Source organism: Acomys minous, assembly GCF_964271855.1.
Source record: "Acomys minous genome assembly, chromosome: 5".
NCBI lineage: Eukaryota > Metazoa > Chordata > Mammalia > Rodentia > Muridae > Acomys > Acomys minous.
Genome location: NC_140494.1, coordinates 86,446,005 through 86,457,406, shown reverse-complemented (window position 1 = coordinate 86,457,406; position 11,402 = coordinate 86,446,005). Strand labels below are relative to the sequence as shown.

Here is an 11,402-nt window from a genome sequence, read left to right as displayed (position 1 = left end):
GAAAGTTCAATTAAAAATACATCTTTTGCCTGTAAAACCCACTTGGGTTTATCCCTCAGCATTTCCAGGAGGCAGCACTTGCTGAAGATTAATGCTCAGTATGAAGAGGATTAAGTGCTTAGACAATTCCAGCAGTCAAGAGGAGATTAGGGAAATCACACTAACTTTTGCTAGTTGCCTCCCAAGTACCCCAAGTTCCTTGTTGGCAGTCTAAACACAGTCAAGAAAAAAAGTTTATAGTCAACAGACCAAACCAGGTGACTTAGCTGGACTTTAAACTGGGCTACTTATCAGCTGTGTGACCAAGAGACTTCCTTGCTGCTCAGGCACCTCCCTCTTCTCCTAATGATAGATACTCCTGCCACCTTCTCTGTAAGAGTGCAATTGTTGGGACTCTCACAAATTCATCACTGCCAAAGAACCCATCTCTCAGTACTCTCACGCTGGGTGTCATGTTCCAATGTGCGGATTTTGGAGGGGCCTGAAACCCTAGGGAAAGTGCGACTGAGACGTGCCAACGCCCACCGGGATCTTTAGAGTGTAGAGAGGGTGAGCCTGACAGGGCAGGCAGTAGAAAATGCTGGATGAGAAGAAACTAGATTTTCCAGGGTGTTTGTTTGGTGTCTTTCAGATGCTCTCTTTCCTTCCTATATTTTTCTTTTCCCCGCTAAAAGGAAGTCGAATTTTGATGAGTGAAATAGCATATTGATCGAACCTTTTGGTTCTATCTGTCAAGTGCTAGAGAGGGATTCGTGTCTTGGGATTTGTGTATCACATGACTGCTTCTCTGACCGACTCCTATAACAAGTATTTTTTCATTGCCATATTAATTTTCAGAAGCATGTCCACTTACAGAAACATATATTTCATCTTTTCCCAAATGCCTTCCATTTCTCATGGCTTACTGACACTTCTTGATTCCCCGCTGTGCACAATTTTGAGGAAGCTCTGCTTCTTTATATGATGTTTATTCTAGCTGAAGTGTTTCTGCTCGGCTGAAGGAATTAACTTTAGCTCTGTATTTTTATGAAGTCCCTTTCAGAAGTTGACACTAATGTTAGTCAGTGACTTTATATGATCATCCATTAGACAATGTTGTAAATTCCTATTTCTGGAGGTTTCTAGATAGCAAAAAGCTTGATTTTTTAAAATATTCCCACCTTATGTGCAGGAGTTGGTAAGTCAGGCTATGTGAACGTCCCAAGGAAGTGCAGGCACCCAGACACTGTGCATTTAAGTCGTCCCCAGTTGTCAGCAACAAGCTTCTTTTTTTCAATTAATGTTTTAATTAATAAAATTATAAATTAAAAATGTACTGTAAATAATTTGCGAATATAAATGCCGTCCAATGTTAGCCAGACCTAAGGTTTATACATTTCAATGAACTTCTGTTTAATTAGAACTGTCAATCAGAAGCTATAGTGATTGATGGTGGATTGCACCTGTTCACTATCAATTATATTTTATGATCTGATGCAGCAACACACACGCGTGTGTGCATGTGTGTGCGCATGCACTGAAAATCCGTGACAAAGTTAAAACCTTAAGAACAACTAGCAATTTATTATGTTAAAAAAAATCAAAGCATACAGTGGAGAAACATACACAAAGTGGTGATCGCCGCAGCCATCTTTAAGTGCTTGGTTCACAGTTCAGTGTGTTAAGAGCACTCCTAATGTGCTCCCATGGCCAGCGCTGCCAGTACCTGGAACTCTCTCCACGTTGTGTTGTTTTTATTGGGATTCCATAATCTTTATTTGTTTTCCTTTTTTCCTCTTCTCTGTTCTCTCTCTCCCTCCTTTTCTCCTTATAAAAGCTCACTATATACAGAATTAGCTTAACTCATGATCTTCCTGTCTCAGCTCCCTGACTGCAAGGATTATAAGCAAGCACCACCAGTGCTTCATGCTCCCTTCCCTCAGCCCCCAACAACTATCATCTTGCTGTCTGTCTCTAATGTTTTGACTATTCTATGTGCCTCACAGGAGTAAAATTCTCCAGTGTTTTTCTATTGCCATTGGTTTATTTTATTTAAGATCATTTCCTCAGGGCTGGCAAGATGGTGAAGATCTTGGCACCAAGACTGATGATCTAAGTTTGATCTTCAAGATCCATATTACCTCAATGTGTGTGTGTGTGTGTGTGTGTGTGTGTGTGTATGTGTGTATCTGTATGTGTGTGTGTCCATGCTACGGCACTCACACTCATGTGACTCACCAAATATTTATGTAAAAGAGAAGATCATATTCTCAAAGTTCAGTAGTGTGTGCTGTATTTTGGAATTCCCTTCTCTTGCTCTAAAAGCTGAATTGTATTTCCTTTACTGTACACCATGTTTTGTCTATTGTTTTGGTTGCTCTCGTGCTTTGCTGTTGCCCATAATGTTGTGGTGAGCATGGCTGCACTGATCTCTCTTAGAGAGACAGGTTTTTTTTTTCATGTGGATATATTCATACAAACAGGCCTGGCTGCATGTCTCTGATATAACTTTTTGAGGACCTGCCATCCATAATGCCTAGACTTTTCAATATGACTGTCATTATAGGACAAAATTGCCTGTTTCTTTAGGTCTTTGCCAATTCTTATTTTTTCAACAAAAGACACCCTATCAGTATCAGGTGGCATCTTGTCACAGTTTTGATCAGTATTTCCCTAATGGTGATTGGCTTAGGGCATGTTTCCATCTGCTTATTGGTCATTTGTATATCACATTTTTGGAGAAATGACATCTTTGTTCTGCCCACGGTTTCCTCTCTTGAGTTCTGTTTGTTTATGCCTAAGTATGTGTATACCTGCGGTCCTGTATTTGTGCCACTGGCAGGAAGGAAGGACTACCCAGGGAGTGGGCCTTTATAGGCCTCACCATCTTGAACAAAACCTCTTTATATGGTGCTTTCCTCATAATTCATCAGCACAGTTCAGTAGTTGAGAATGTTCTCAAGCAGTGACATGAGAGTGAAGAATGTCACACTGAATCAAAGATGGCTAGATTTTTCCAAGCAATCTATGGTATCAGAAAACTACTTATACATTCAAGGCTTTTGTTTTCATTATTTCAATACATGATTGGGACTGTCTAGCTGGTCTGTCCATTTTCTCCCCTGTCTATAACATTGTGTGACTCAGGAGAGTTAATTGAGCTGCATGGGTTACTGTTAAGGATGTAGACAGTGGTGGTAAAGGGTTGTAGGAAACATCAAGAAAGAAAGAGAAATGAGCAAAGTGCAACACACCTGAGGTGTGATCCCAGAACAACCTAGGGCACGGTGACCAGCCCATCCCACAAAATATTACTAATTTTCTCTCTTTTTTTGGATTTTATTTGTTTTTTAAATTTTTATTAATTTATTCATATTACATTTCAATTGTTATCCCATCCTTTGTATCCTCCCATTCCTCCCTCCCTCCTACTTGCACCCTATTTCCCTCCCCTATGTCTGTGACTGAGGGGGACCTCCTCCTTGTCTATATGATCCTACAGTAGCAAGTCTCTTCTTGATAACCTGTTATCCTTCCTCTGAGTACCATTAGGCCTCCCTATCAAGGCTAATTTTCTCTTGAGTTCTCAAATTATCTGGGAAGTAAGGCTGGGAAAGCATCTGACGATGTGGATTTAGGAAGAATAGAACTCAGAAAATGTGAACTTTGGTAGTTGTTTATGTTTGATCTCAAAAGCACTAACTGCTTCTGTTGACTGCATTCCCTGCTGTGGAAGAGACTGCTGCATTCCTGGAATTTCATTCTTGGTTTATTAGACAGGCCCAAGAGCTTCAAAGACTTGCTTAATTAAAATCAAGGGAGATAAATAGTAGCTACATTTTCAGTTTTACCTTTCTGTCCACCTGCGGTGGTTTGAATAAGAACGGTCCCTGGAGGCTCATATATTTGAATGCTCAGTCAACAGAGAATGGTGCTATTTGAGAGGACTAGAAGAATTAGGAGGTGTGACCTTGTTGAATTAGGCGTGGTCTTATTGGAGGAAGTGTGTCTCTAATGGTGGCCCTTAAGATTTCAAAAAGCCTTTACCAGGTCCAGTGTTTCGGTGGCCTGCTGCCTATGGGTCAAGATGCAAAGCTCCCAGCTACTACTCCTGTCATGCCTGACTGCTTCCTGTCATGATGGTAATGGACTAACCATCTGAAACTGTAAGCAAGCCCAAAGTTAAATGCATTCTTTTATAAGAGTTGCTTTGGTCACAGTATCTCTTCATAGCAATAGAACACTAAGACTATATATATATATATATATATATATATATATATATATATATATATTTTTTTTTTTTTTTTTTTTTTGGACGGGGTAATTTCTGAGTTCCAAAGACTGAATAAAGTGTGAGCTTTTAAACAATATTTTAACCTTTTGTCATTGTTTTGTTATTTTTGAGATAATGTCTCCTGTGGCCAAGACTAGCCTTCAACTCATTATTTCGCCAAGAATGACCCTTCTGCCCCCAGTCTGCCAGGAGTCATCATGCATGGCCCATTGTGAGCTTTTAAACTTTCAAAAGCCAATTAAATATATAAAATAAGATGTTCTACTTTCATTGCAATGATATATACATTACTAAAGGAAGCTGACACTCAATTTACCCACCAAAAATCAATATTTGTGGGTCCCTATGAAAGCATTTCTGCAGAAGTTTGTAGAAGTTTAGACAACGGGACCACATTAGCCAAGGGAGTTCCTCAGAACTTCATGTTCATAGACTTGGAACACAGGAACAAGCAGGTTGGACCCTGGCTGGCTTCATCCTTTCTTTTCATCTGGGTACATGTGAAATGAAAGACTTTCTTTGTAGTGGATATAAACATGTTGTTGTTGTTGTTGTTGTTGTTGTTGTTGTTGATCCCAAGTGTGGGATGGAAAACAGACTTCTGAGAGAACAGGTGATGTTTTTTAACTAGAGGAGGAACCATCGCTTTGGGGCCTTGATCTTTGCCAGGTGAAAAACATCCAAATATGGACTCTGAGAGGAGATATACATATGAGCCCAAAACAAGAGAATGGGCCTTTTGATCTTGGCATGGTTTCCTATTGTTTGGCTGTTTATCGCTCCACTTCGAGATGCTCCTAAGGAGAACCACTCCAGCCAGAGAATGCTTCAAGGTTCTGGGTTCTGGTTGCTGTTCTGGGTTTGGGCTACTGTGCTTGCAGTCACCTTTGCTGAACTGCTGGTTTGATGTTTAGTGGGTCTGCAGGAATCCTACACTAGTGGAGTTGCTCCCAGGAACTGAGTCTAAGAAGGTCTATTTGTCCTGTTTCCATTAACCTCTTTTCTCTCCTATCTAGGATAGACGGGTTGAAAGGGAGGTATAAGCACTAAAGAACCCCAAATGAAGTATATTTGAAAAAGTTGGGTACAGGTAGTACCCAACATGGCTTGGACATAATGGGCAACTTATCTAATGCTGTAGAGGAAACTACAGGTTCTAAAGGTATAAAGATACTGTTTCTGGGTGTCAACAAAATGGCAGCTCCTGATACAGATTTCTTTCCTGCCTTGTACCCAGAGGGATTTTCTGGTTTTGCTTTATTTTCTTCCTATACTCCCTTTTTTTTTAAGAGTGGAAGAAAAGCAGATGAGAAAAGAAAACCAGAAGTGTCACTAAATTTTATAGCTTTGGAAAAGATTTCAGATTGGTGGTTCAACAAGACAGTTTATGGGTAGAGATGGAAGCACTTGGGAAGCAGATAGCACCACTGATAAACAGAGAAAAAAAAGTGTTCATACTTGGTGGTAACTAAAAATGAGAATTCCCTGCCCTTGCCATGCTGCCCTACTCTATGTACCATGTATTCAGAGCACCTATGTGTGGAAGGTGGTGAGGAAAATGGGAAGCTGGAGAGGACAAAAGAGTTCCAAATGAACAGAAAACTGGACAAATTAAATGGGCTTTGGAAGCAAGTCCACAGCTAGAGGAATTCTCTAGGGCTACACAGACACCTTCAGCTTTTCCAGTCTTTGTGCAACATATCCCGCTAATGATCGTGATGAGGATTATAATGAGATGGCATGGCCTCCAGCAGATATGCTAGATTTAAAACATTTTAAAGAGTCTATTGTGCAGTATGAAATGTATTCATCTTTCATTAAACAAATGTTAACTGGGCTATGTGGCATAGACTTATCCCCCAAGATAGGAAGGTTTTGGTGTCAGCTGTGTTCGAAGCTGCTCAACAGTTAGAGTGGTTACTGTGGTGGAGAAATGAAGCCACAAAAACAGAGCAACAAAATATAACAAGGAGGATAAATGTTGTTAAAGACTGATTGCTTGGTGAAGGGTTCACGCTGACTTATGAGAACCATCCCAGCCCAATGATGTAGTAATTGAACAATGTCATGTGCAGCCTTAAGAGCTTCGGACATGGTTGAGGAGCCTGGTAAAAACAACCACTTCATTTACTAAGCAATTTCAAAGCCTTCACAGAATTCCTATGGTGATTGGCTACAGCTCTAAATAGAGCCATACCAGAGCCTGAGGCAGACAGGCAGGCACTGATGTTGGCATATGAGAGTGCAAATACTGAATGTAAGAAAGCAATTAGACCACTAAAAGCATAAGGAGGCCCATTAGATGAATGGGTAAGAGAGACCGATAACATTGGCTCTCAGGAGCATCAAAGCAATATCATAGGACAAACTATAGCTAGAGGTCTCAGATATCAAGAAACCTGGTGCTTTAATTGTGGTAAATTGGACCATTTACAAAGAAATTGTAAGGTTAAAAGTTCCAGACCTCAAAATAACAGGTCCATTAATTCTGGAGAAAATGGTACTCATAGAAGAGAACAAGGAATCTGTGCCCATGATGGTAATGATATGCCAAGACTTACAGGGTATTGTAGGTGCTGTGGGAAGGGAAAACATTGGTCTAAAAAATGCCAATCCAAGGGAGACATATAAGGCAATCTCTTGCCATTGGGAAATGAAAGGAGGGTCCTGTTACCTCTGGGCCGTATAGCAGAAAATACAAGCTGTCTTTCTTTGGGAGGTAACAAGCATGTAGAAAGTCGAAGAGTGGATATTGATGATTTAGTGCATGCTACTGAAGGGGGTGTGGCTTTGGATTTGGCCTCAGATAAATCCCTTCCACTGTCCCCACAGGTTGCTGGGTGAGGCTGAAGCACTTGGAAAGCTAACACTGGTAAAAAGGAAAACACTTGGTAACTGAGAGCCAGTTTTTCACAATTGCCATCCTGCCCCACTTTGTGCACATTTACTGTTGTTTCTCCAGCCCCTGGGCAGGCTGGGATGCCAGAGGGAGCAGAAGGCCTTACAGGATGAAAGGGTTAAAGAGCAAACTGTGCTGCCAGGGGAGCAGCCTCCAGTTAAAAGATTACCACCCTTAACTTTCCAGGTAACCACTAAAAGCCTCCGAGCTCAAAATGGCCAGTGCATTAAGTCTGAGAAATACGGTACGTTCCACTAGAGAAATAAAGGAGCCATTTCTAGCAATACTGGGTTATTGGCAAATTATAAAACAAACAAACAAACAAACAAACAAAAACAGCGAGTAAAAGAAAATCCATTTTTAAAAACAGAAATGGGGAAATGTTGTGGAAGTTTTGGGTTATATGTAAACATGTTTTTGTTTTACATCCAGGTGTGGGACATGGGGACTGCTCAAGTTTGTCCACAGCTGATAACTGCCTCCTAGGAAGACATGTGATGTTTGTCAGCTGTGAACTAGCTGGTGCAGGGGTGTGGTCTTTGTCAGTGGGGATAAAAGCCAGACCCAAAGGGAGACTTGGGGGCTCTGAGAAGGAAGGAGGCTGCTGGCACTTCTCCCTGCTGCTCCTGGTTGCTGTTTGGATGCAGTTTGAGGATAAGACATTGGAGTTATTCTGAAATGAGGATTGGACTTGCCCTACGGAACCAGACAACCCTGAACTGTAGGAAGCAGCTAAGGAAAACTATACCCCCTCTCCCCACTAACCTTTCCCTCCTACCTGGTGTTGGGGTGTTGGAAGGGATTGGGGAGGAGTAGGGAGAAATAGACTTAAAGAACCCAAAATAAAAATGATTGTTTAAAAGTACAACAGCATCTCTTCCTAATGCGTGTATTAAACCCAGTGACATCACTTCTATGAAGAGATTTATTTTATACGTTGGTGGCTGAACATTGCTGAAGTGCTGTTGTAGCTCTGACACCAAGAAGAGCATCCTCGGAGAGCCCGGAACAGGCATGGGGAAATGACGTGCCACTCACTCACAGGCCATGCCCCATTTCCTCCTGTAAAGTGGCTCGGGTGAGCCATTCCTTTATTTCATTTAACACAACGAGAGAAGAGGGACCTTGACATAAGCGCTCTGCTCTCTTCAGTGATTTTGTCAGGCTGGCTTTCAATTGGAAAGGAGTCGCACCGGAAATGAAGGCTGGACCCAAGTTCCTGGAAAGCAGCACACATCGCATAGAAGACACGCCGTACAACAGGGAAAGAGCCAAATCAATGGCTCCGTGATCAATCGGCGTTCCCTATGTTCAGCATTTTATTTAGGACCAACTTCTTCTCTTTGCTCTGGGAAGGTAGAAACGTAGCAGGAGGAACGGTGAGTTAGGGCTTAGACGACGGAGGTTTACGTGTCTCTAACTGAGCCTCTCAAACATGACGATGAATGACAGTCACCTTTATTTCACAGCTGCATTAGTGCTCCAATGAAATAATGTCGGAACAGCGTCTTTTTTTTTTTTTTTTTTTTTTTTTTTTTTACGGCAGTACTGAACACTCAAGATGTGTCTTGGTGTCTTAAGTAGAAGCTCCAACCTCCTTTCTTCAGCCACCCTTAGAAAGCGGAGTTGTGATGGGGAAGTAAAGGTTGAGGGGCGCTTGCTGCTCCGAAGCATAAATAAACTCTCACTGCCCAGCGCAGTTCAGGTCTTTTCAGCGGTTTCCCAGCTTTGCTTCCTGGAGGCTGAACTCCAGGCAAGCCAGTTGGCCTTTTGGATGTGACCTTTGCAGATGCTTGGATATGACTTAGACAATGAGGAGAGACAATTTTATATAGAATTTGAATATACTGTTTATTCAAAGCTGCTAGAGGCTCACAGTGTGTTCACATGGTAAGAATGTGTGTTCTGTCTGATGAGATCCTCATGTGGTCCCAAGTGAATGGCTGCCCTGTCTAGTAGCAAAGGTGCTAGAAACATCTGAACACAGGGTGTGTCACTTGCGGGTGAACATTGCAAATCAAATGGTTTTTTTGAACAAAATTAATGTTCTTGCAGTGCAACAATTTAAGCAGAATACTACTACCTGACCTCGTGCTAACTGACACAGAAATCAAAAACTCTGTTGCATGAACTTTTAGAGGGTCTGAGTTCTACAGACACCTTAGAGAAAGGCCTTGAGGAACCATGGTGAACTCTGACCTTGGCCCTTGGCTGTTCATCTTAGGTAATTCCTTTGTGTCACTTATGCTGCTGGTGCTGCCGGACATCCCTTTGTGTGCCACAGGCCCTCTGCTGCCTGAAGGTATCTGGGATATGCAGATGTGCCCTGTCCCCACCCACCTCAGTGCAGCTAAGGCTGAAGTCTCTGGCATCAATAAATATAGACTCTAAGTGGTGGTTCTAACAGGGTACAATGCACCATTCATTAAGCATTTCTGAGTGTTTAGAAAATCAATCAACCAGCCTTTCTTCCTTCCTTTCTACTATCCTTCCTTCTTACCTCTCTTTCTCTCTTTCTCTCTTTCTTTCTTTGTGCACATGTTCTGTCAGCCGTCTGAACACTTACCATGACTCATCTGTGGAGGTCAGAGGGCAGCTGTGTGAATCATTTCTCTCCTCTTTTATATAAGTCTCCTTACCCAGAGGGCTGACATGCTGGCCCTGGAAATTCTTTTAATAACACTTTAGGTGAGATGAGGCCATAGAATAGAATCACGAGGATTATTCACAATACGCTGTTCCATAAAAGTGAATATCATGAAACTGATTGCATTTTGTCACCATGTATTTGAATATATGTACGTGTGTATAGTGAGTCTATATGTGTGTGTATGTGGGAAAGTATGTGTGTGTGTGTGTGTGTGTGTGTGTGTGTGTGTGAGAGAGAGAGAGAGAGAGAGAGAGAGAGAGAGATGTACTATCTTCAACTCTACTTGTATTATGAAAATATTTATGGAACTAAATACATAAAACTCATAATACCTATTGTTGGCTATAGACAGTAGCAACATAGAAGAATAATCTTATTAACATCACTTTTAATTTCCTATATTCTTTCATACAGTAAGATAAGAATTGGTGTTTGCTAATTCTGTTTTGAGGTGTGCTTGGTGACAGGGAAGACAGTAATAGTCACATGGGTGCTCTATGATTCTCTATGCAATGTTGGAAGCCCATGTGCCCTTCCCTGGCTGGACACGGAGGAAAACTGCTAAGTCACACGGGTAAGGAGACTTTAGGTTCTAACGCCTTTGGCTTTTCTGTATCTTCTACAAGACGTATGTCATCATCACCACAAACGAAATGTTTCATTTAAAGCCAGAGGGCCAGATTCTCACTTAAGGCTACAACTTTGTGTGTCTGCTCTTTGATGATTATAATGGGTTGCTCATACAATGAAAAGGTTTGCGAACACCCCTCTCAGGTGTAGGAGGGAAAATTATAACACATATGAAGGCCATTTTCTCACAGCTTTGCAGACTGAAGGCTTGTTTTAAGCATCAAGAGTGTGATGCCCTTGTAAAAAAAATCTTCTGGCTTTAGCAATTTACCTCCAAAGATTCTCATTCTCACTGACTACAGGCACAGGCTCCTTGCATCATCACCTCCAGTGAAGAGCTGGGAGACTCTGGAGAGGGCAGGGTGGGGGAGCGCTATTATCATCCTCATGGCAGACAGACAGCTCTTTGTCCCCTACTCTGAGCTCAGAGCACACCTCTTAACAGAAACAAGCAGAATGCATCCCTGTGCTGGCAATTGGCAGCTGAGCAACAGCCAGCCCTCGGGCTCCGTTAATGCCCTTCCTTCCCCATGCTGTAGCATCATGACGTGAGGTCCTTTCTTCAAACTTCAACGCTTGTGAGCTTTCCTATCTACATAACTTTTTTAAAAGGCCAGGATGAACTATGACTCATAGGACATCTCCAGTTTGTGATTTTTTTTGTCCTCTTTGAAGCCAGCCATCTCTACTCCCAGCACCCCCACCCCCACCCCACCCCCACCTCTGCTCCTCAAGGTAGGTGAAGAATCCTGGTCCAGGTGAGTGTTCGGTGTAGCCGGTAAGCATAGCTCAGGGTGTTGATGTGGGAACTGTGCGACTATTGACAGAAAATCCCAGCTTTAGGCTGGTGGCATCAATAACGAGCTTTAGTGATAATACACTGTAGATAATTATAATCGTCATCATTATGCAATTACATTTTCAAACATTCCTGGAGCAATTGAGGT

The 11,402-nt window shown here is 42.0% G+C and overlaps 1 long non-coding RNA gene across 1 annotated transcript; it reads left to right on the top strand.

Annotated features, from left to right (window-relative positions):
- The first annotated feature begins 311 nt into the window (after positions 1–311).
- On the top strand, positions 312–11,175 carry LOC311597238. The gene is made up of 3 exons (XR_014779146.1): positions 312–549; positions 10,277–10,399; positions 11,131–11,175. It is a non-coding gene; the product is annotated as an uncharacterized lncRNA (long non-coding RNA).
- Positions 11,176–11,402: the final 227 nt, after the last annotated feature.